This window comes from Canis lupus, chromosome 21, assembly GCF_003254725.2.
Source record: "Canis lupus dingo isolate Sandy chromosome 21, ASM325472v2, whole genome shotgun sequence".
NCBI lineage: Eukaryota > Metazoa > Chordata > Mammalia > Carnivora > Canidae > Canis > Canis lupus.
In genome coordinates this window covers 38,260,491-38,286,732 of record NC_064263.1, presented here as the reverse complement: position 1 = coordinate 38,286,732, position 26,242 = coordinate 38,260,491, and the positions used below count along the sequence as shown (strand labels likewise).

At 41.6% G+C, this 26,242-nt stretch overlaps 1 protein-coding gene and 2 long non-coding RNA genes across 6 annotated transcripts in view; 1 reads left to right on the top strand and 2 right to left on the bottom strand.

Moving 5' to 3' along the window:
- The window catches only part of CALCB (calcitonin related polypeptide beta), a 243,126-nt gene that overhangs the window by 152,377 nt on the left and 64,507 nt on the right, over positions 1-26,242 (bottom strand). The gene's annotated exons all lie outside the window — the stretch shown is intronic.
- On the bottom strand, positions 12,536-15,164 carry LOC112667677 (uncharacterized). Of its 4 annotated transcripts, none has more exons than XR_003141235.2 (3): positions 15,076-15,164; positions 14,527-14,844; positions 12,536-12,981 (listed from the first exon to the last, which is right to left on the bottom strand). It is a non-coding gene; the product is annotated as an uncharacterized LOC112667677 (long non-coding RNA). The 4 variants fall into 4 exon arrangements; XR_003141236.3 differs by having other exon boundaries at positions 14,975-15,137; XR_003141237.3 differs by having other exon boundaries at positions 12,536-12,685; positions 12,848-12,981; positions 14,527-15,136.
- The window catches only part of LOC112667676 (uncharacterized), a 40,682-nt gene continuing 29,652 nt past the window's right edge, over positions 15,213-26,242 (top strand). The window contains exon 1 of the long non-coding RNA XR_004807882.2: positions 15,213-15,674. This is a non-coding gene — a long non-coding RNA (uncharacterized LOC112667676). The remainder of the gene's footprint in view (positions 15,675-26,242) is intronic.

Here is a 26,242-nt window from a genome sequence, read left to right as displayed (position 1 = left end):
TCCTCACCTGTTCCCCTGTGGCTAGACTCCCGATATACCTATTTCCTGAAATTTCCTGCCACACTGCTCTAATCTAGGAACGGTTCCCAAAGGACACACCCCAACATTGAACCAAGCCAGGTTTCCACTAAACTGGACCTCTCAAGGTGCACAGGATGCTGCCTATGGTGCCCTTTGGCTTCTGAGAGCCTTGGACACAGAGACCTGGTGCCCCCAAATAGCTAGCAAGGGGAGTGACCACAGGCAAAGAGGAGGAGGAGGTTTAGAACTGCGGGGAAGCATGACTAGAATCAAGTGTACCCATGGAGCGACTTACAGCCTCTGAAACAGTCTCTGGATCAAAACAAGAGACCAGGAAAGACACGGACAGGGGCTGGTCTAACTGAAAGCCCAGGTGTTAGCCAGGTGGTAGGGAAAGTGGGATACTGGAGGTCTCACCCAGTACTGGTACCACCTCTCTTGGAACAACTGCTCTGCCCAGAACAGCATTGCCTAAGCGGCCCACAGAGTGGGGAGTGAAACCCACTTAGTGCCTCTCTCCTAGAATAACAAATCACCTCTCAGGGGATCCTTGGGTGGCTCAGCAGTTTAGCACCTGCCTTCAGCCCAGGGCATGATCCTGGAGACCCAGGATTGAGTCCCACGTCAGGCTCCCTGCCTGGAGCCTGCTTCTCCCTCTGCCTGTATCTCCGTCTCTGTCTCTGTCTCTGTGTCTCTTTCTCTCTCTCTCGGTCTCTCATGAATAAATAAGTAAAATCTTAAAACAAAAACAAGTCACCTCTCACTCCAGCCTACAACTACCTGGATGCTGCGCACCAAACTCCTCCTGTCTGTCCCTACCACACATTCCTCTTTCCCACCCACCCATTGGGGTGAGCCTCTCTGGAGGCCATCTGCACAGTTGTTCATGCCAGACCTTGTTAGCAGAACTATGCTGGTCAGCCAGTACAGGCTAGTTTACCTATTGCCTCCAACTGGGCTAATTAAAGAGTCTGACACATCTGAACCCATCCTCCAGAGGAAGGCAGTAGGTGCTTCAGGCCAGGAGGTTACCAAGTATCTGCATTCAGCTAAGGACAGTCATTCTCAATGGATGCTCCCAGACTCACTCAGGCCCAAAGTATTCTCAATTTACACTACGCAAGAGCTGGCCACCTCCCAGCCATCTACTAACTCATTTATCATGATGCCAATATCCATAAGGACCCTGGTGGAGGACCCCCAGCACACACCACCAACAGAGACAGTCTTGGCATTCACTTCCAGTACACAGAGACATCAGACTGCATAGAGTTCGATATTTGTTTCCTAGTCTTTTTTGTAAAATTTAAATACAATGAAATATATAAATCCTAAGTGTACCGTTTGATGAGTTTTAACAAATGCAACCACCTGTGAAACACAAAACTTCTATCAAGATACAGGACATCACCATTATGCTTCATGACTCCATCAAGGCAGGTATTGGGGATATCCTGCCCCAATACCTGCACCCAATTCCAAAGGCAACCACTGTTTTCAATTTCCTAAATCACACTTCACTTATGCCAATTCCAGAATTTCAGATCAATGGAATCACACAGTATGTACTCCTTTGGATAAGAATTTATTGACTCAAAAAAAAAAAAAAAAAAGAATTTGTTCACTCAGCACAGCTTCAAGATTCCTCCCTGTTGTTTTTAAGTACCAGTAGGTTTTCTTTCCCCTTTTTTATTGCTGAGCTTTATTCCACTATGTACACATACCACAGGTGTTTATTGGTAGATACCTGGGCTGTGTCCAGTTGTCTTTTCTGAATAAAGATTCTATGAATTTCAGAGATATTCTATTTTGCATTTATTATAATGATGAAGGTTGTGCATTTTTATATTTCTTTACCAGCTGTAATTCCTTTTTATGAATTATATATTTTTTCATGCCCTTTGCTTAATAATTTTATGAGAGTCTCAAAGATTTTCTTGTATAAACTTAAGAGCTTTTTAAATAATCAAGGTATTTCCTCAATGACTATCTTAGTTGTGGTTTAGCATATAACCATTTTTATAAACTTATTTGGGAAGTGATGGCCAATTTCCATAATTTAGTTAAAAAAAGAAGCTGTATTTTATGATACATTCTAAAATCCGAGAAGATAAATTACCTATATTTTCTTTTTCTTTTTCTCCGAGAGACAGAGAGCACACAGGTGTGTGCAAGTGGGGGAGAGGAGGAGGAGGAGCAGAAGGGGAGGAAGAGAGAGAAACTCAAATAGGTTGTTTCAAAAAACAGAAACGGAAGGAAAACTTCCAAATTCATTTTATGAGGCCAGCATTACCTTGATCCCAAAACCAGACAAAGACCCAACCAAAAAGGAGAATTATAGACCAATATCCCTGATGAACATAGATGCAAAAATTCTTACCATGATACTAGACACTAGGATCCAACAGTTCAGTAAAAGGATTATTCACCACGACCAAGTGGGATTTATTTCTGGGATGCAAGAGTGGTTCAACACTCACAAATCAATCAATGTGATATACCATGTTAATAAAAGAAAGGACAAAAACCATAAGACCCACTCAATAGATGCAGAAAAAGCATTGGAAAAGACACAATATCCTTTCTTGATAAAAACTCTCTGCAGTGTAGGGATAGAGGGAACATACCTCAATATCATAAAAGCCATATATGAAAAACTCACAGCAAATATCCGCAACAGGGAAAAACTAAGAGCTTTTCCCCTAAGGTCAAGAATATGACAAGGATGTCCACTCTCACCAGTGCTGTTCAACATAGTACTCGAAGTCCTAGCCTCAGCAATCAGCCAACAAAAAGAAATAAAAGGTATCTAAATCAACAGAGAAGAAGTCAAATTTTCACTCTTTGCAAATGACATGATACTGTATGTTGAATACCTAAAAGATTCCACCCAAAAATTGCTAGAACTCATACAGAAATTCAGCAAGGTGGCAGGATATAAAATCAATGCAAAGAAATCAGTTGCAATTATATACATTAACGATGAGGCAGAAGAAAGAGAAATTAAGGAATCTATCCCATTTATAATTGCACCAAAAACCATAAGGTACCTAGGAATAGACCTAACCAAAGAGGTAAAGGATCTGTACTCTGAAAACTATAGAACACTTACAGAAGAAGTTGAGGAAGTCATAAAGAAATGGAAAAACATTCCATGCTCATGGGTTAGATGAACAAATATTGTTAAAATGACTATGCTACTTAAAGCAATCTACACATTCAAAGCAATCCCTATCAATATACCATCAACATTTTCCACAAAGCTGGAACAAACAATCTTAAAATTTGTATGGAACCAGAAGCGTCCTGAATGGCCAGAGGAATGTTGAAAAAGAAAACTGAAGCTGGTAGCATCACAATTCTGGACTTCAAGCTCTATTGCAAAGCTGTAATCATCAAGACAGCACTGTACTGGCACAAAAACAGACACATAGATCAATGGAACAGAATAGAGAACCCAGAAATGGAACTTAACGGCATGGTCAACTAATCTTTGACAAAGCAGGAAAGAATATCCAGGAAAAAGATAATCTCTTCAACAAATGGTGTTGGAAAAAATGGACAGCCACATGCAGAAGGATAAAACTGGACCAGTTTAATACACTATTCACAAAAACAGACTCAAAATGGATGAAAGACCAAAATGTGAAGCAGGAATCCATCAAAATCCTAGAGGACACAGGCAGCAACCTCTGTAACCTCAACCACTGCAACTTCTTGCTAGACACATCTTCACAGGCAAGATAAACAAAAGCCAAAATGAACTATTGGGGTTTCATCAAGATAAAAACTCCTGCACAGCAAAGGAAATAGTCGACAAAACTAAAAGACAGCCAACAGAATGGGAGAAGATATTTGCAAATGTCTTGTCAGAAAAAAGGGTTAGTATCCAAGATCTATAATGAACTTATCAAACTCAACATCCAAAAAACAAATAATCCAGTCAAGAAATGGGCAGAAAACATGTACAGACATTTCTCCAAAAAAGACATACAAATGGCCAACAGACACATGAAAAAATGGTCCACATCACTAGGCATCAGGGAAATACAAATCAAACACAATGAGAGGCCACCTCACACCAGTCAGTATGGCCAAAATTAACAACAGGAAAGAAGCGATGTTGGTAAGGGGAACCCTCTTACACTGTTGATGGGAATGCAAGCTGGTACAACCATTCTGGAAAAAAGTATGGAGATTGTTCAAAAAGTTAAAAATACAGACACCCTTTGACAACTGGTCAACTGCACTACTAGGTATTTATCCAAAGCATACAAACATAGTGATTTGAAGGGGCACATACACCCCAATGTACATAGCATCAATGTTCACAATAGCCAAACTATGGAAAGAGCCCAGATGTCCATCTACAGGTGAATGGATAAAGAAGAGTTGATAGGTACATATATAAAATAGAATATTACTCAGCCACCAAAAAGAATGAAGTCTTACCATTTGCAACTATGTAGAGATAACTACAGGGTATTATGCTAAGTGAAATAAGTCAGTCAGAGAAAGAGAAATATCATATGATTTCATTCAAATGTGTAATTTAAGAAAAAAGCAGATGAACATAGGAGAAGGGAAGAAAAAAATAAAACAAGACGAAATCAGAGAGGGAGACAAACCATAAGAGACTTTGAACTACAGGAAACAAACTGAGAGTTGCTGGAGGGTAGTCAGGTGTGGGGAAGGGGATGCAGTTATTGGATGATGGGCATTAAGGAGGGCACTTGATGAAATGAGCACTTGGTGTTACATGCAACTAATGAACTACTAAACCCTACCTCTGAAACCAAAAAATAAATAAATAAAGTAGTCAAGTCTTTCAAGACCAAACCAATTGTTGAGAAAAGATGAAATACCAGTACATAAATAACCCAAAGATATTGTGTGAGAAATTGCCAGTTTTGCAGCAGAAAATCATTGTATTTACTCATTTGTTTATCATTGATGATGACCTTTTGTTCTTTTTTTAAGATTTTATTTATTTATTTAAGAGAGCGTGAGAGTGAGAGATCACAAGCAGAGGGGAAGGGCAGAGGGAGAAGCAGACACCCTGATGAGCAGGGAGCCTAATATGGGATTTGATCCCAAGGTCTTAGGATCATGACCTGAGCCAAAGGCAGATGCTTAACCGACTGAGCCACTCAGGTGCCCCTATTTTTGTTGTTTTAATGCAAGTTCTGTGCCTCCTGGATCTGGATGTCTGTTTCCTTCTCTAGATTAGAAACATTTTCAGTTATTATTTTCTCAGATAAGCCTTCTGCCCTCTTTTCTCCTCCTCCTTCTGCTGCTTCCCTTCCCCTTCCCTCCTCCTCCTCCTCCTCCTCCTTCTTCTTCTTTTCTCTTTTTTCTTCTTCCTCTTCCTCTTCCTCTTATTCTTCCTCTTCCTCTTCCTCTTCTGGGACTCCTACGATAGGAATGTTACTACATTTGGTGGAGTCACTGAGTTCCCTAAGTCTTTTCTCTCTTTTTTTTTTTTCCTAAGATCCATAGTTCTTCCTTCTCTTTTGTTCAGCTTATTATTTTCCATTATTCTATCTTCTATATCATTTATTCATTCCTCTGCTTCTTCTATCCTTGTGGTCATTACATCCAGTCAGTTTTGAATCTCAGTTACTACATTTTAAATTTCTGCCTGATTGTTTTTAACTCTTTTATTTCTGCATTAATGCAGAATTAATTAATAATCTCTCTGATGTCTTCCATGCTTTTCTCAGGCCCAGTGAGTATTCTTATGATTGTTGCTTTAAATTCTCCATCAGGCATATTACTTATGTCTGTTTCAAGTGGATCTCTGGCCATGACATTTTCTTGTTCTTTCTTTCAGGATGAATTCTTCCATCTTGTTATTTTGTCTAAGTCTCTTCTTCTGTGTGCCAGAAAAGCACATTATGTTTCCTGCTCCTGACAGTAATGGCTTTATGGAGAAGAGGTCATCATGTCCAGGGCCTGGCACTTCAGGGAGCGTCTCTGGTGTGTGCTATATGTACTCTGCTGCTATGTTTTGGTTTTATCCTTCAGGTCAGTGGTCTGCAGAGGCTTTCCTTGCCTGCAGTGGGCAATGTTTGGACCTTAGCCAGAGTGTGGCAAGTTTTAATTTGGCATGCTTTGGTCTGCTTGTTAAATGAGACTTGATGCTACTTCGACTAGAACCAAAGCCTTGAAGAACTCTCTGGCTGGGGATCCCTGGGTGGCGCAGCGGTTTAGCACCTGCCTTTGGCCCAGGGCACGATCCTGGAGACCCGGGATCGAATCCCACGTCGGGCTCCCGGTGCATGGAGCCTGCTTCTCCCTCTGCCTGTGTCTCTGCCTCTCTCTCTCTCTCTCTCTCTGTGTGTGACTATCATAAATAAATAAAAATTAAAAAAAAAAGAACTCTCTGGCTGGTGGATGTGGTGTGTTCAGAGGTTTCTGCTGGCCTTCTGGGGAAGAGCCCCTCTGCAATAGTCCTTAGGCACACTTACCAGAGAAAAGTAGTACCATCAGAGTGTAGGAGGGTGGGACTTGGTGTTAGTAGGTTAGGCAGCCAGTGCTGGCACTGTGCTATTTACTAAAGTTGGTTCATGCTAAGGGGCAAGGTAGGGAAATGGCACCGGCTAACTCCTTTGTCCCAGAGAGAGCCCTCCATGCTTGCTGGTCTCAGGGAAGCACTCTCAGAAGAGCAAATATTTCCCATGTGCATCCCAAGCATTTTTCAGGTTGATGTTTTCACACTGTCTCTGGGTTCCTTGCATTCCTGGAGTAGCACAGTACACTTTGGGGTCTATTCCAGCTAAGCCTGATGACTTTTAAAACTCCAAATCTAGGGATCTGGTGTGGCAGGGACCTGCACTTGTCTTCTGGAGGACTGTCTTGCCATAATGGGACTGATACAGGTTTGACTGAGAAGGGCAGTGGCACCAGAGCACTGGAATATGGGATTTGGAGCAAAGCAGGCTAAACAGCCAGTATCCAGGTTAGCCGCCCTCAGCAGGTATCTCAAACCTATGTTGAGGGGTAGTGGGGTGGAGTGGGAAACAAGTGCCCAGCTAGTTTATCTCTGGAGAGGTGTCTCTGGGATCACCATACCTCACAGATGTGCTTTAAGAAGAGCGAACGATCTCTCCACATGTGCTTTAGGTGATCTTCAAATCATGCCCTCTTCAAGGTTGCTTGACTGCCTTCTCTCCAGGAGCAGGGCAGTACCCTCAGATCTGTACCCAGCCAAGCCCACTGACTTCTAAAACTCCAGTCTTTGAACCTCTCTAGTTATAAAAACTCATAAAATCAGCCCCTCCCATGTTCCCAGCTAATGGCTTTGTGCACATCCCTGTGTACTCCACTATCTCACTTTTCTCTGTGACCAGGGCTCCCTCCTTTCTGCAGCCCTGCAATCCATTTCTCACCCAAGCCATAGCTCTGCATTTCGTACCTTCCTTGATGTGGGCTCTTTTCTCCTTCTCGTTGTGCAGTTTGTTCTGTGAGTTCTTAGGTCAATTTCTTGGGTATTCAGAATGATTTGATAATTGTCCAGCTGTGTTTAAGGGGCGAGGCAAGCCTAGGGTCCTCCTCACTTAGTTCCCTCCTTGATAAACCTGTTTAAATAAATTTATCATGAGTAAGTTTATCAAATTTATTTTATTGAAACTGGAATATGAACACCTGTGAATTCACTTTGGACTGGAGTGCCTCGTATTTTCAAGTTTAGGATTAATTTTCACTCAGTTGAAGCAGCCTAAGAAAATGGAAAAAGCATAGCCTCAGGAAGCAGCATACTGTGTTCTCTTCTTGCCAGGAACCCAGTGTGTAACCTTGAGCAAGTCATTTGTTCTCAAAAAAAAAAAAAAAAAAAGTCATTTGTTCTCGAAAGGCCTCAGTTTTACATGTGTAAAATGTAGCCTGAATTGGATTGAATGCTTCCTTTTTCTCTTCTGCAATATGCAACATGCCCTCAATTTTATTTTGTTTTGGAAAAAATGTGAAGAACCTAGAGCTTTTTTTGTTTAGCACCTTATATTAAAGTAATGAAAGTGGGTATGATGATTACATGTACAAATGCACAAAATCATTAACTCTACAAAGATATATCATTCCCAAATTACAGAAAAATTTAAAGCATACAGTTAATTCTTTAAAGGGTTGCTAAATGCTTCCCCTTCAAAATCAGCAACTGCTGGTGAGGACCCCTTGGCACAGTTATGACCAGCATGTTACTACTGCATCTTCCTGATAATCTCAGCCTACATGGGGTGAGGGGGATGAACAGGGGGTGGATATTGATTGTGTGCTGCCCCAAGACCTGAGCTCTGTTGCAATTGTTATCAAAATGACATTTGAGTGGTTCGTGGACATAGATCTGTGTTCTGTGACCACTGAATGCTTCCTAATGTTTCTTCCAATTCTGAAATCCTCTGAAGTTGCTGTAAGCCTTGTGCTAAACTTTGTGTTACACTACTTTCCTTGAGTATCAGCTTACTCTATATCTTCCAGAAGTGTAGCCAAGAGGCACAAAGATGTGTCATTGTGGTGGGAGGCATAATCAAGAAAATTACAGTTCCATCCCCCAGATAGGAGGAGGGAGAGATTCTCAGAAGACACTGTTAAAGAGGAAGGAGCACTGTGCCATTCAGACTAGGTGCCAGCAGGGCTTATTCCTGCTTCTCTGAAACAGACTCGTCTTTGTGTCTGGGCCCTTGCTCCTCTGAAAACAAGTTGAGTGTGGATGGTACCATGCCTTGCTGTGAACAAATATTCCCAACCATCTGCCTGATAAATCAACCTAGAGACAAAACATGTCTTCCGTTGGAGCCTGCAAGTTGGCCTGCAACACTTTCCCCAAAGGGAAAAGGGCCCTCTAGTCTGGACAGAGTAGACTTTCCCGGTGCCAATCATCTGACATGGATTTGGGGCCCATAGTGCCTAACCATGTGTGCCTAATCCCATTTTGGGATTCAGGAGAATAATACAGGAATCCTACCTTCCAGAAATCATTCTCTTCAAAGGATAAATGAAAGAGACACATTGAGAGGTGAAAGCTGACTAGAGTGATATGGAATGTAAAGGGTACAGTGGCTCAAAGGTGTAGGTCACCATGGTCCAGAGCATTTTAAGGCTCCCCATTTAAGGCAGTCTGGAGCAGACCTGGGGCGGGGGGTGGGGGGGTGTTAATTTGGGATAGGCAAAAAGTAGGAAGCCAGGTATTCCTGTGGGATGTTTTACTGGCCATCCATCTCCTGTAGACCCAGAAAAATTGCCCACTCCCTTTCTCATACTCAAAATGCTAGTCTTCAAACTCCAGAGAAACCTTCTGTCCTACCAGCCACCTACAAATGTCTCTTCTGGATAACAGAAGATACTTTCAAAGTTATTAGAGGAAAATGAGCTGAATAGGATGGCCCAAGATGCAGTGTCATGGACCAGGTTGGTCACTCCAGGAAGCAGACAAGTTCCACATATGACATCAAAGAATGGCTCAGCTTATGTTGTTCCACAATGATTAAAATTATTTTTTGGCTCAGAGGCAAAGACCAGATGAATCTTTTCTTACGTCCCCTGAGAGTACTGATACAAAAAATCAGTGAAAGAGGAGCTAGGGCATGTCTACTACGTTAACAAGTTACTGCCATGAGGCTTCTTACCATCATCAATGTACTTCATCATCATTGGCAGGATCTCAGGGCTTCTGAAAGATGTCTTCTAGATACCTGAAGTCAACCCTTTAAGTGCTAGGAGCATTTTCCTTGTGGCTTGGAAACTCAGTCAAATCTTCTAAAATACACTACACACTTCCCTGCACTTCTATGAAAGAATGTTCTTAAAATAGCTTTAATCTTCTTTGATGCGTATGTTTAATTAACAAAAGCATGAATTATTGTGTTCTGTGTCCTAGAGATGATGTCCTCACCTTTGGTTGAGAAATATGGGTTTGATATTCCCCAACCTAAAGGATACCAGAGACTGTTTTTTGTTTTCTTACATTTGTATTTTATAATTATCATTTCCCTTTTCATATTTAGATTGTCAAGTATCATTTCTGACATTGGTGTGGTTATATTTAATAGTAATTCAATCTACTGTTTGCTTCCTCCAAGTTGCTGTTTTCAGGAGAACAATATAAGAATTTTTATGAAAATCATTTGCAAAGCAAGAGTAAGATACCTCAAAATTAGGACTGAAGTGGCTCTGAGTGATATCTATAAATTTTAAAGAATGAATTTTGTTATATCCACTTTCATTTTTCTTCCCACCTGGCACTCAATGTCCCACAGAAGACCAGTAGGTTGAGTAGAATTTCAGTAAAACTTGCAGTGAACATAATCCTGGGAAAGATAAGTCCCTGGGAATAAGCTAGTCCTATGCCCCAGACTTCAGTTTTTGACCTTCAACACTGATCACATTTCCTGTGGTATATATATACCTGCTTACAGAACTGTTCTTTACTTCAGAAAACTGTCATGGGCTATCTATTTGTGATTATTTGACTGAGGTTTGCATTTTCTTTTTTTTAAAAGATTTTATTTATTTATTCATGAGAATACACAGAGAGGAGAGAGAGAGAGAGAGAGAGAGAGAGAGGCAGAGACGCAAGCAGAGGGAGAAGCAGGCTCCATGCAGGGAGCCTGACGTGGGACTCAATCCAGGGTCTCCAGGATCACACCCTGGGCTGTAGGTGGTGCTAAACCGCTGAGCCACCGGGGCTGCCCTGCATTTTCTAATAGACTGTAAATCCCAGGAAGGTGGGGGCCATGACTGATTCTGTTCACTATTACATCCCTAGCAACTAATCTAGTAGGTGCTAAATAATTTTGTGATGAATGACAGAAGGAACATATGGCAAGTCCAGAGACCAGATTTCTGGTTGTTGGTGTTGTCTTGTATGACCTTGAATAGAACATTACACTTCCTCTGAGTCTCAGATACCATATTTGGAAGAGGGTCCTCAATAAGATGGTCATAAAGGATTCATCCACTTTAGACTTCTAGTCTATTTAAATATAAGAAAAGGAGAGAAGTTGTCAAGATTAGAGGATGGTTCAGAAGGGAGCTGGAGGAGACGCAGTGTCAGGGGTGGTCAGCTAAGCATCCCCAGGACCTGGCAGGAATGATTCCTGGGAGAAATGTGATTTCTCTACAGCTGTCTAGACTTTGGAAAATTTGTGAAGAAAGTAAGTTTCTCATTGAAACCCTCCTTTTCCTTTCTGCATCCCTTTCTTGAAATCCCACACCTACCATCATCATTACCACACAACCACCTCCAACTAATCAGTGTCATCATGCCTCCCATTCTGTCTTGCCTCTAAGAAAATGTTGGAATAAACTTATGCATGGATAAGCACAGTTTTAGGAACTTCCCCTCACTGTACTTTCCTGCTATCAGGGTTTGCATTTGCCAACTAGGCTTTTTCTAGAGAATGTTTAAGTCATAAATTATCTGGTAAAGCTTTAACTTAAGGCAAGGTACTTATTGTTTTAGTGATCAAGAGAGACTTTTATAAGGCTCCTCAAATCCCACCCAGAGGCTCCTGCTTTACCAGTCCCAGCTCAGTGCTTGACTCCTAGGAGTGCCGGGAAAATCCAAGTGGGCAAACCTGTTCCTACATACAGCTTTGTCACCAAAACCATCATTTGGGTACTTTACCTCCTAGGGTTGGGACTAGCATGAGGAAAGGGAGACTTTACCTTAGGAGCAAAATTTAAGAGAGCCCCTAAATCTCAATAATATTTTAATGTAACACTTCAAAATCAAAATTAATCCAAAAATCCATGATGGACAAAGATATTGAATTTTTAATATGCCAACATCAGATATGTTGTTTTCTTCTTTTGCCTTAGGCTCCAATATGGCTTGGCCTGGCACTTCTTGACTCTTACTTCCTTCAATTCTGATGATACACAACTGTAAATGTACATAATGGAATGTGCAAAGGGGACACACTGGTGTTGGCTGCATTACTATGCACTGGGAAAGGACTGTCAGCTAAGCACCCAGGGCTCAGACCAGGGTCTTAGCTGCTCATGAATTGATAAGGAGCCCTTGAGACACTCATCTGATGCTTCCTCTCAGGATGAGTATTGGAAGGACAATCCCCAAAGGCTAAGAAAAAGGCTCTCCTTGGAGCAGAGTAGCACTGTTCTCTGTTGAAACCATTATTGTTACTTGATGGGATGAGCACTGGGTGTTATACTATATGTTGGCAAATCGAACTCCAGTAAAAAAATATACAAAAAAAAGAGAAAGAAATCATTACTGTTGTGTACACAGAAACATCAGCATTGTGTACAAGGCTTTCACATATTTTTACATTTCTCTGGGTACCCATTCCACCCTTCATAGTAAAGATAGGATTCCTGCCACGAAACAGTGAAATCCTTCATTTCCTGTTCCACCAAACACCTCTGTCATATTAAAATCCATAGACAAATTTTATTTATGCGTTTATTGTTTTCTATCAGTCTAGGAGAAAAGTGGAGAGAAGGAAAAAAGGAAGCTATTTCTCTTTGTTGAGCACTAAGAGAATATAAAAAATGGTGACAAGGAAGGATCTTTATTCTGAGAGATGTACAATGATTTTTGAGATTCCCTCCCTACTGTCGCCCAAGGGATGGTATGGATGGGGGAGAAGGCATCTCATCAATGCTGTTAGTCGGTCAGGTCTCCAAGTCTCCTCTGCAAATACAGCTGGGCACGCCAAATAAAAAAATGTTCCTTACTTTAAGTCAATGGGAGGATATTTTTGAAATAGAAATTAATCCTTTTTGAAAATAAATAATGGAAGGGGGACACTTTTGAACTGAGTACCAAAACTGCGTAACAGTTGTGGTCAGCCTAGACATTACAAACCTTATGATGTTGGGGAAATCAGGCGAGACTAACTTTAACCATCCAGCAGGTGATATTCCTCTGCTCCTTGTGTCTCAGCATCACTGTGTTCCACCTGAAGTCCCATATCCATTCTGGGTTATCTTCGCTGGCCCCTGGTTAAAAAAAAAAAAAAAAAGAGAACTACATTTAGCACAATCTCTCACAATCATTTTTCCATTTACTAGAAGACCACAGAATGGAGAGATGGGTAATCTGAGTTAATCACATGAATGTTGCTTAATGTTCTTAAGGGATCACACACAAAAATGTCTCATAACAAACATACTGTGTGGGGGGAGGGAGGGTATTTTCCCCATATTCTCCTGGATTCTTGTGGCTCTTCTATTAACTAAACTGACATAAGATAAAGAGGAGAAAAACATATTTAATTTCATAAGTATAGGAGCACCATAAAAATATGAGATCCAAGAACAAGTTTGGCAGTTGAGACATATATGCCAAACTACACTAGGGAATGGGATAGAGTCCTGGGGCTTCAAAGGAGAGGAGAGTAATTTACAGGATTTTAAGAAGAGCAATGAAATGTTTGTTATGCTATGCAGAGACAATGGGCCACTGAAGACTTGAACAAGTCAAGGTTAGCAGGTCTTGCTAACCTTTCCCCAGCTTCCAAACCTAGCCTGTACTCTTTGTAGTTATCTCTGGTGATTGCCCCCTTCCTAGACCAGGTTCTCTATCTAAATTATTTGGAGCAGTTAAGGGAGAGGTAAAAAGCTCTTCTTGAATCTTTTGTTTTGTTTTGTTGTTTGTTTTTTTTCTTCTTGAATCTTTTGAACCTTAATTGTCTTCAGCTCAAAAAAACCCAAGTGTCAAAATGGCACATTTTGGTGAGGCTCATTCTGAACCCCTTCTTTAGGGAGGAAGAAAATCAGATGAGTAAAACATGCAAAATAGTAAGATGATTCTTTTTATTGATGATTAATTATCTCGTGGAAATTCTGAAAATTATTAGGTTCAGCGAAAGAGTGCAGTGCTGATAACCTCTCCAGTTTAAGACTTGGTTCCTAGGGATCCCTGGGTGGCGCAGCGGTTTGGCGCCTGCCTTTGGCCCAGGGCGCGATCCTGGAGACCCGGGATCGAATCCCACGTCGGGCTCCCGGTGCATGGAGCCTGCTTCTCCCTCTGCCTGTGTCTCTGCCTCTCTCTCTCTCTCTCTCTCTCTCTGTATGACTATCATAAATAAATAATAATAAAAAAATGTTAAAAAAAAAAAAAAAAAGACTTGGTTCCTAAAAAGACACCTTAAGGGATGCCTGGGTGGCTCAGTGGTTGAGTATCTGCCTTCGGCTCAGGGCTTCGGCTCAGGGCATGATCCCAGAGTCCCAGGATTGAGTCCCACATCGGGTTCCCTACAGAGAGCCTGCTTCTCCCTCTGCCTATGTCTCCCTCTCTCTGCGGGCCTCTCATGAATAAGTAAATAAAATCTTCAAAAAAAAAAAAAAAAAAAAACAAGAAGAAGAAGAAAAAAGGAAGAAAAGAAGACGACGACGACATCTTAATTAAGGGCTAGCCACAGGGAGGGAGGCTATGCTGGCCTGTCCTCAATGCCCTTGGTGTCAACCCTCTGTGAAAGGCCTTCCGGCTTGGTGCCCCCACCAGGTGTAGAGCAGAGCCTAGATCCAGAAGGTTGCACCCACCTCCTCACAGCAGGTTCAGAGCCAGGCAACTCCAGGAGTTACAGTCCCGAGGAGTGCAAGGGCCCCTCGATTGGGACTAGCTAATGGCCATAGATCCGGGGTATCAGGCCAGTGGGAGTGCGGGGAGGCTGAAGGGCGAGCTGGTCCCAAGGCGGCAGAGATTTCCAGTCCCAGTTTCGGGCCCTCTGGGAGCTGAGCCGGGCGCAGGGGTTCTTCTTGGGGCCACGCTCTTTCCGCTCCTCTCTGAACCGGGGCATCGAGGCTACCGTTTACCAGCAACATCTACTCGCTGGCGGCCTCGGGCGAGCTCGCCCACGTCTACATGAGAAAGCAGAGCCGGGTGTACCGCGAGGTACAGCCCGACGGGCTGGGGGTCCCCGGGCCTTCCTCCGGGGCGGGCTGCACGGCCGCCGCTGGGCCCGAGCCGTCGGGACCCCCTTCCATGTACCGTACTAGAGATTTGGAGGGATATCCGCTACCAGGTTGGGGGGAGACGTTCTTAAAACCATGCCCCGGCCTGCAGAACCCCGCCCGGTAGGGCCGCCCCACCTGCCCGACGCCCTGGTGGATCGTCGTTCAAACTTCCCGCCCAAGAGGGCAGTGCTCCGGCGCCTGCGCAGTAGGCCCCGGCCCCGCGGGGCGCACCGTGCTCCTGCGCCTGCGCAATGATGCAATGCTGCCTGGCCGCGCCGGAATGCGGCGTGTAGGCGACCGGCGCTCCCCTCAGCCGCAGGGGCCCTGGAGCCGTCTTCTTGGCTGGGGAGGCGGCCTGCCTCGGGAGTCAGATTCCACCCACGGCTTCTTGGGGGCAACGAGGCGTCCGGACTCCAGAATCAAATCGATGTTCAAGAGGACATTCTTGGATGTTTGTACCTGAGGTCAAGGTGTTTCCGGTGAGGAACAGAAAGCGCAGGTGAAGGGCCTGGCCGGGAGGGGCTCTGGAAAATAATCATGGAAGAATGAAGGAGTTAGTGACCAAATACGGGTGCGGAGGCCCACAGCGCAGGGCCCAGTGGCGGCCTGGTGGTCGGGAGCGTCCGCATGGCGGACACGGACTGTGTGGCCCGGGCCAGCCTCCCTCCTGAGGTGAGGCTCACCTGTAATCTCACCGCAGACCTACTTCCGGTCTTTCCCGCTGTGCAGAGAAGGTAAGCTGAGGTGAGGGACTTGCACGCAGCAGCCACCTCGCTGCTCCCTCAGGGGGACCGGGGGCGGGGGGCACTCAGGCGTGTGACTGCGAGGGCGTCCAGACCTCGGAAGGAGGGACACGTTACCAGGGCACTGGCCGAGCTCACCTGTTTTGCTTTGAATCCATTCATTCCTGTGCAGCCACGAGCCAGGCCCTGCAAGGTGCTGAAGGTGAGGTGAGGAAGGCCCGACACCGCCCGCTTTTAGGGAATTAGAGCCCAGCGAGAGAGAGCAAATCTTACGTATCGGCCACAAATTGTGAGCGCTTTGGAGGAATAGGATAGCGTTGCTGTTTGGCAATTGTGGTATTGCAGGTGGAGGCTTCAATCTTTATCTGACCCAAAGTTTACCAGAATTATCTTAGGTTTCTGCGGAAGCTTACTTATGGTTTATGTCGCCGGGGAAGCCGGACTTTTTGGTTAAGCGCACACCATTCTTAGATTTTATGGTCCACTTTCCAGTTCCCTAAGAACTGAGTATTTCTGTTATTTCCATTTTACTGTATTTGACCTCTGGTGTGTTGGCACAAAGCATCATATTCTAGAGGAAATCATAAGGAAGCATGAGACTAGAGGTTGAGGAAACTTGGCCTTCTCTGAATTTTAATTTTTCCTCATGTGCGTAATGAGAAGGATAACTGAAAACAGTAAAGTGCTATTCAAATGTTCGGGTTAGGAGGGCAGCCCAGGTGGCTCAGCGGTTTAGCGCCACCTTTGGCCCAGGGCCTGACCCTGGGGTCCCCGGGGTCGAGTCCCATGTCAGGCTCCCTGCATGCAGCCTGCTTCTCCCTCTGCCTGTGTCTCTGCCTCTCTCTCTCTCTGTGTCTCTCATGAATAAATAAATAAAATATTTAAAAACACACACAAACATTGTGGGTTATTAATTATAGAACATAATTATAGAATATGACATAGAACAATAACTGGGTTATTAATCATTAGGCCAACAAATTTTTTAAAGTATTTTTAAACCAGTTATTTGAAATCATTTCTTGCAGGAAAGGAAACTAAGTTTCCCATATGTAAATGTTTTAACTGAAAGGAAATAAGTGTTTACTGTGAACAGTCTTGCGGGGGAGGGTATAAATTTCCCATCATAACAGATTATGAATTAAATTATAAATGTGTTGGAAGACTGTTATCTTGGGATAAGTAGATCCAGTACGATGGACAAGAATTTGGTACAAATAATCACTTTCATTGCTGGTACAACTATTTGAGGCAACTGTGGTTCTTTACAAAGAGGGCTCTTTATTGGAGTGGTAAAATTGAATAGGGCTAAACTGTGTTATTAGTTGTAAGGAGGGCAAAGGAAAAAGAGGGGATATGTTTGCCTGGCTCTGCCTTAGACTTAAGTTGATAACCCCCAAACATAATAACTCTATAAGCTATGGTAGCATTGATCTTTATCCTAGTTGTGAAATACCCCTAAAGGTCTCCCATTATCTTAGAGGTGGTTCCTAATTATGACAAAGTCTGAAAGTTAGCATTTGTTGTTAAAATACTATGCCTTTTTTTTGGAAGTAGGAGGAAATTATCATCTGTACGCTGTTGTTTTCTGTTTTCCTCTTATGTACTTCTGGAAGGTTGTGGAAGTCTGTTTATAGGACTGACTTATAAATAGAATCTTATTTTCCACTATTTTCATAATTTGGAGTTGTGTGTTCACAGAAAAGAAAACTTGGACTTTAAAACTGCTTATGAGAAATGACAATCACTTCAAATAACGGCTACTTTCATGCAGTCTGTGACTTCAGTTATCCTTAATAAGTCTTGAAAGGAAGACAGCCAGTTTTCAGGCAGTTGCCAGGGGCTGGGAGAAGGAGGAAACGGAGAGTTAGTGTTTAATTGGTACAGTTTCAGTTTGCAAAATGAAAAGAGTTATGGAGATGGATAGTGGTGGAGGTTGTACAACATAATGAATGTCTATAATACCACTGACTGTACACTTAAAAATGATTAAGATGGTAAATTTTATGTTATGTGTATTTTACCATAATGAAAAATTGAAGAAAAGAAAGGGATCATCACCAGTGTTAGGTGTTAAAGATGAGTTATCACTGATCTTAGTCTTTTTGTTTAATGTGAAAAGAAGGACTTAGATACTTGAATACAAAAACAAAGAACAACAAAAAAGATCCATCTTGATCTAGACTCTCTTCTGAATCTTCATCTAAAGGATTGGCCTTAGAGCCCTTTTTCCTATCCCTGACCACCTCTCCTTCCAAGCTTAGTGCACAGTCTCAAACAGGTACATTTAATGCTAACAGCTTGTATAAGGGATCTGTACATCACTCTTTTCTGTAAAGCACAGGTATTAAGTTATTATCATCCTCCAACTGCTGAGTGCTTGCGAGGCACTCTGGAGACTGGCAAAGAAAAAAGAGATAAACAACCCCTGCCTTTAAAGACACTTAGAATATAAGAGAAAAGACAGAGGTGTTAACTATCATGTATTCAGAACTATAATAAAAATGCCGTTAACCTTGCTGCTCTAAGTGTGGTCTTTATATCAGCAGCATTGGCATCATTGGGGTGTTTGTTCCCAGCTCAGATCTACTGATTTAGAATCTATATTTTAACATAATGATATGACTCATAATGCATATGAGTCATCTAGGGATGCCAGTGCTGCACATGGATCACATTTTGAGACATGAATTTGTAGAGTACAAAAGAAGGAACAATTCTGCCTAGCTGAGTGAAAAGGGAGGGTGTTATTGCAAGCATCACAGAGGGATTCCATATACACTGGGTAAAGAAGGACAGAGAAGACTTTGCTGAGCAGATGAGGAAAGAAGACAAGGCAGGGGAGATAACATAAAGACTTGGGGCCATGAACAGTATATTTGGAGAATAGTAAGTAGTAGTATTGGAAAAATGGATCAACACAGGTTGAAAATATAGGCTAGGACCATATTGTGAAAAATCTCTTATGCTATGTGAAAGACTGTAGACAGTAAGAACTATAGGAGTTCTTTAAGTACAGGAGCAATAAGATCATACTGTCTCATTTAAGTGAAGAGGGTGGACCAAATGGGACAGAGCCAGACCACAACAAGAAGCCAGGAGGAAGTTATTACAATAATCCAGGCGTGAAGTGAATGAGGGCTGGAACTAAGGCAATAGTTGTGGGAATGTATGTTTTTTTAAACTGGTAAGTTTGTGATAATTTGTTATGCAGCAATAGGTAATAAACACAGATGTTAGGATCTAGAGGTGAGATCATGTTGTAACAAATACATAGGAATATGAGAGTACTTGTAGAACCAGAGAATAGGTTCTGGCTGGAAAAGTTTTCAAAAGCATGCATGAGGAAGTTCAAACTTCACTAAGCAGACTGTAGTAGAAATCTGGACATTAAGAGCGCTGCTGGTGAGAACTGGGAAGGAAGCAAAGAATATGTTATTGGGAACTGGGGAAGAGGAGTTCTTTCTATATAGTGACAGAAACTTAACACAATTGTCTCCTGCGGTTATGTTAATAGGAGAAATTGTAAGTGATGAACTTCAGTATATAGCTAAAGATTTCCAAGCAAAGTGTTGAAAAGTGCCACCTGGTTTTTTCCTGTTTGTATTAAAATTTGAGAAGAGAGAAATTGAAAGAAGAACTCTTAAAACACTTGGGCAAAAAGGAACCCACATCTACTGATTTTGAAAAAAATCTTAGTGTCTCTAGATAGCAGAAGTTGCTAAAATTAAGAGATTCATTCTTAGGAAAACATGCTCTAGAGAAAAGGCTGAAGTCATTATAGCATTTTTGCTAAAATCTAAAAAAGATCAAAAGATCAGAGTCTTCAAACTGTTCTTTCAACAGATCATTTCACAGATCATTTCAGTCAAATCAGAGGGTCTTCAGGAGACTAAAGAACATTGTTCCTAAACTATTTCAACAGGAGCCAAGGATAGAAAATGAATTTTCTTGAAAAGATTTTTGGGTGTGTCCTTTTCCACAGGGAGCAAATCTCTGTGAAACCTTTCAAGATTCCTGGGGGGGGGGGGGGGGGGGGGGGGTTAGCAGAAACAGTACCAATTTGGACTAAAAGCTACAAAAAAAAGTACAAAATTAAATGAGGCTGTTAGACCCACAAATTCTACTGGTTAGAAGCCAACTTACAAAATCACAGAGCTGCCAATGTGTTATCTTTCATGAAAAAGGAAGGATGATTCAGAGGGCAGAGCTGAGAACCAGGAAAGATTGTTCTCAGGCCTTGAAACTTAATCAAGAGATACTTGCCCAGTGGATTTTACAATTACTATGTACTAACCAGTTACTTCTTTTTAACTTCCATTTCCCATCCCTTTTGAACTGTAATGTCTATAGCTGATACCCTATGTCTGTCCCATCATTGTATGTTGGGTGTGTAAGGAGCTGTCTCTAATTTCACATATCCACAAATGGAAAGTAATTGCCCCAGGAGTTCTACTCTATGGATTATATCCAGGAACCTCATCTACACCTGGAATTGATTTGGATAGAATTTTGGACATTGAGCTTATGGAATGAGATTCTTGGAAACATGGGAAGACAGTGAATGTATTTTGCCTGTAAGCAGGGCATGAATCACTGGGAATCAAAGGTGGAATTCTGATATAGTCCCCAAGATTCCCACTCTCAGATATACCACTGCACAGTCCCTTCCACTTGACTAGAGAAGGACCTATGAATATGATGGATGTCCTTTTCTTTAAAGATTTTATTTATTTGATAGAGAGATAGAGAGTCAGCATAAGCAGGGGGAATGGCAGAGAGAGAGAAGGAGAGGCATGCTCCCCACTAAGCAGAGAGCATGATGCGAGGCTCCATCCCAGGCCCCTGGGCCAAAGGCAGACGCTTAACTGACTGAGCCACCCAGATGGCCCAGTGGATGTCACTTCTATGATTAGGTCACCTTAGATGTCAAAGTAAAAAGATTTTTCATACGTAATTAAAGTTCCAAATCCGTTTGATTTTGTGTTGATCAAAAGTGAGATTACCATAGGTGGGTTTGACTTACTTAGGTGAAAATGCTTAAAAGAGAAACTAGGTCTTTTCTGAAGAGAGATAATCCCCTGCTGGCCTTGAAAAAGTGAGCCGCTGTGGGTTCTGTGGATTTGGAGAAATACATTCTGCTAACAACCAACATGAGCTTAGAAGAGGACAGTGAGCCTCAGATGAGACTGCAGCTCTAGCCTGTACCTTGAATGCAGCCTGGTGAGACCCCGAGCAGAGGACTCAGCTAATTATAATTTACATCTATAAATATATTTTGTTAAAAAAATATATATATATTATAAATAACATCTCTTTCAGCCTCTGTTTTTCTCTTTCTCTGGAGAACCCTGACTGATACACCTGTTGTCAGGCATACCTGTACTCTTCTACACTTGGCCATTGGCCATGGCTTACCACAGATGGTCCCCCTTTTATTTTATTTTTTTAATTAAAAAATATATTAGTCTCTTAAATCATGTAAAAAGTAAAATTGGAGCTATAATTCATTGTTCAAATTATATTTTTATTATTGTGTATGCATTTACCTTCACTGAGATCTTTATTTCTTTTTATGGTGTTGAGTTACTGTCTAGTGTCCTCTTATTTCCCTCTGGAGGACACCCTTAAGCATTTCTTGTAGGGTAGAGCTAGTGGTAATGAGCTCCTTCAGCTTTTGTTGATCTGGGTAGGTCTTAATTTCTTTCTCACTTTTGAAAGACAGTTTTGCCAGATACTAAATTCTTTGTCAACAGTTTTTTTAAAGTGATTTTTATATATCATCCCATTGTCTTCTGGCCTCCAAAATGTCCTTTTTCTTTCTTTTTTTGATTATAGTTGACACATATACATAAGTTACAGTTATACAATATAGTGATTGGAAAAGTTTATACATTATGCTACATTCACCACAAATCCAGTCACCATCTGTCACCATTCAGCACTATTACAATATCAATAACTATATTCCTTATGTGTGCCTCTTATTCATTCCATAATTGGAAGCCTGTACTTCCTACTCCCTTTTACCCATTTTGCCCAGCCCCCAACACCCTCTCTTCTGGCAACCATCAGTTTGTTCTCTGTATTTGTAGGTCTGATTCTGCTTTTTGGGTTTTTTTTTATTTTTTTTAAAGATTTTATTTATTTATTCATGACAGACAGAGACAGAGAGAGAGAGAGAGAGGTAGAGACACAGGCAGAGGGAGAAGCAGGCTCCATGCAGGGAGCCTGATGCGGGACTCAATCCTGGGACTCCAGAATCACGCCCTGAGCCAAAGGCTGAGCCACCCAGGGATCCCCTACTTTTTGTTTATTCATTCTGTTTTAGATTCCACATATGAATGAAATCATATGGTATTTGTCTTTCTCTGACACATTTTACCTCGCCTAACAGCCTCTAGATCTATTCATGTTTTTGCAGATTATATGACCTTATCCTTTCTAATGCTGTGTAATACTACATTGTGTATATATATTACATCTTCATCCATTCATCTCAGTGGACAGTTAGGTTGCTTCCATATCTGGCCTATTGTAAATAATGCTGCAGTAAACATAGGGGTGCAATGGCCTCCAAAGTTTCTGATGAGAAATATGATACTCTATTTAAAGATCCCTTGTATGTGACAAGTTGCTTCTCTCTTACTCTTTTAAAAATTCTCTCTTTGTGTTTGGTGTTCGAAAGTTTGGGATCCCAGTGGCTCAGCGGTTTGGTGCCTGCCTTTGGCCCAGGGTGTGATCCTGGAGTCCTGGGATGGAGTCCCGCATCAGGCTCCCTGCATGGAGCCTGCTTCTCACTCTCTCTGTGTCTCTCATGAATAAATAAATAAAATCGTAAAAAATAAATACATAAAAATTTTAAAAAACAAAAGTTTATATGATTATAAACTATATGAAAGTTATATGATTATAATATATCTTGATGTGGGCCTTTTTAATTCATCTTATTGAAGTTTGTTGAACTTCTTGGCTGTGTTAATATCTCAAAAAATTTAGAAAATTTTCAAGCATTATTCCTTCAGATATTCTCTCTACCCCCTTCTCTGTCTCTCTCTTCTCCTTCTAGGACACTAACAATGTGCATTTTGGTCTGTTTGATGGTTTGCCACAGGTCCTATAGGCTCCACTCACTTTTCTCCAGTCTTTTTCTTCCTGCTCCTCAGCTTCAGTAATTTCCATTTTCATATCTTCATGTCTACTTATTCTTCCTTTTGCCTGCTCAAATGTTTTCGAATCCCTCTAGTGAGTTTTTTTCAGTCATTGTATTTTTAAGCTTCTGAATTTCATTTTTTTTAAGTTTTCTTTGTTTATACATTGTTTTCTTGATTCTTTAGTTCTTTGAGCATCTTTGAGATAGTTTTTAAAAAGTCTTTGTCTAGTAGATCAACCATCAGGTCTTTTCCAGGGACAATTCCTATTGTTTTGTTTTGTTTTCCTTTGAGTGAGCAACACCTTCCTTTTTCTTTGTATGCCTCATAATTTTTTGTTGAAACTAGACATTTGAATCTAATAATGTGAAAATTTTGAAGATTAGATTCCCTACCTTCTACAGGGTTGGCTGTTTTTATGTTATTTTTGTTTATTGTTCTTGTTATTTTGATTGTGGTAGGCTGTCTCTGTGCCAACACCAGCATTAGGTGTAAATTTAAGGTCTTCTCAGGTCTTTTCTAAGCCTTTCCCTGGGGATACACGGTCTCTTATTTTCTTTCATACTTATTCTGCTTTTTAAAAAATATCCTGGCATTTATGTCCGGCTCCCATAAGGGCAAAATAAGATGAATTAGTGGGGAAAAGGCAGCTGGCCCATTAAATCCACTGGAAGTAACTTTAGCTGGAGATGCCTATGGCTTACAACAGTAATGACTGCCTGACTGTGTGTGTGCCCTCAGCGATCAGAAGCAGCTATCAGAGAACATGTTTGCAGTGTTTGGAGAACAGGGTCCTTTTAGCTTACCCTGGCTCCCACAAGCTGTGGTGCAACCTGCTCCAAGAACATCTGCACAGCTGCCTGGCATAAGGCTATAAGAAGAGGAGAAGCATAACTGCTATTGTGATAAGAGCCAAAATTGACCAAAATTAACTGCAATTTACTGACCAAGCCTTCTCTGGGATATTGGTAGCCTTCAGTAGACTCCAGAGTTTCAAAATAGATTCTTCAAGTGCAGTTTTGTCTAGGTGGGTGGATGATGCCATTTGGTTCCTACTATGCCGTCTTTCCAGAATCCTTCCCCCACCTTTGATCTTAATATAGATACCAAGCTCCCAACCTCTTACTATTGCCTACAAGACACTCTATTACCTCGTCATTCTCATCGTTGGTTGTAAAAACTGAGCATATTTTTTTTTTTAAGAAACTGATGATCAGGCACATCCATAAAAGTCTTATTTTTAGCCTCCTCTCTTTCCACATTATCTCTTACTCTCTGTCTCAACTTTGCTATACTCTGTTTCTTCAACATGCTTTATAGTTGTCTGTGGTAAATATTTAACAACTGGTAACTGTCAGGAAAGAAAAGGCCTGATTTGTAGTGTTTGCAAAATTCCTCTGTGTAAAAAATACTCCCACTATGTCTGGTTTCCAGCTCCCAATGAGCTATCACTGAACACAAAGTCGAGAAGAGATGCTAACAATGGCTTACATAAGCTGGTGTGAGCAGGTTCCATCATGCCATGGATGCTATGACTTTATGCCCCTGGGCTTTATGCTTGAGTGCCCCTTAATTCCCCTACCCCCACCATAGCCTTTCAATCTTCAGATCTTTAATTAAAGTTTTTTTTAAGTTTCTTTCCTTTTTTTTTTTTTAAAGATTTTATTTATTTATTTATTCATGAGAGACACAGAGAGAGAAGCAGAGAGATAGACGGAGAAGCAGGCTCCTCACAGGGAGCCCGATGCAGGACTCAATCCCCGGACTAGGATCACGCCCTGAGCCAAAGGCAGATGCTCAACCGCTGAGCCACCTAGGCGTCCCTTAAAGTTTCTTTCTTAAGGCAGCTTTTTCCCTAGTTCTGGCGAGGCTACATCTTTGTTAAATATACCTGTGCTGCATTGTATGTACCTGTTATTAGTTATATTTTATGAGATTGTTTGATATCTTCTCTATTTACCCACCAATGAGAGTAGGGACCATGTGTTTCCTGTTTGCCTCTGTATTACCACTGTATTAGTTGCAGCCTGCCATGCCATTATACATAAACTGGCTGGCTTAAACAGGAGACATTTATTTTCTTAGTTACATAGGCTAGAAATTGGAGATCAGAGTAACAGTACAGTCAGGTTCTTGTGATGTCTCTCACCTGGCTTGCTGGAAGCTGCCTTCTCATTGCATGCTCAAATGGTACAGAATGGGGAGGTAGTGCATGCAACTCTGGTATCTCTTCGTAAAAGGCTACTAATCCCATTATGAGGGCCCTACACTCATGACTTCATCTAAACCTAATTATTTCCCAAAGGCCCCATCTAAAAATACCATCACATTAGTGTCTGGGGCTTAAGCATTGGAGTCTGGATGCGGGTGAATTATTTGATCACTCTTGGAATCAGCCTAACCTAGCACCATCTCCTAGATTTCATACCTGCCTTACAGACAGCCCCAACATTCCTTATCAGCTTCCCAGGTCTGTTGTATGTGACACTGCTTTCTGGTTTCTCTAGGGTACTGTGGAGTTACCTTTGCATTCCTAGGACATATCCTTGGCCAAATCTTCAAGGCTAAGGGACAAGTAGCCTTAACTGATCCTGCTCTGATTTGGCACCACTTCTCTTTTTCAAATCCTCACTTGTTCTGTTACTTCCAGACATCTAGTCATAAGTGATTGAGGAGGCACGCTCCAGCAAAGGTGGTCTTTCTCAGTGATACTCTGAAAAAGATCTGGCAATCTCACAGGAGATGTGTGGCATCCACCTGCCACATTATAAGCTCATTTCCTATTCAGTTTTAAAGCTCCTAGCATTCTTCATGGGATCTGCAGTAACTTCCTATATTTGGACAGAAGGACCAAATGTTCTCATCTGCAGAGAAGAAATAATTGACTAGACCTAATCCAATGACTGATGAGCTTATTCAATCTCATTATTTCTTACTTCTCCAGCTGTTTTGTTCTTTGGACATAATCCTGTTCATTTTTAGAGTTTTAATATAATATGTCATTCCTAGGAAAACTTTAGTGTCTATATTAGGTTAGGATATAACCTACTGTGTTATTCAAAGGATACTTTTAATCAAAATGAGTTCTAATTGCCCCCTTCCTTCATGCCATAAACACTTATTGAGCACCTACTATGCTTGATTCTATGTTAAGTGTTACAAGGAGAGCAAAATGCAGTCCCTGTGCAAATGGAACTGTAAACCTAAGGAGGAGTAGACATTAATCAAATATTCACACTAATAAATATATAAATTAAAACTGAAATGGTGAACTGAAGGAAAGGTACATCCACTTATTGATATCAAATAAGAAAGAACTATAACCTAGACTCAGGGGGTAGTTATCTGGGAAAACTTCTCTGAGGAAACAACACTTAGCTGATATCTAAAAGATTAGTAAGAGTCAAC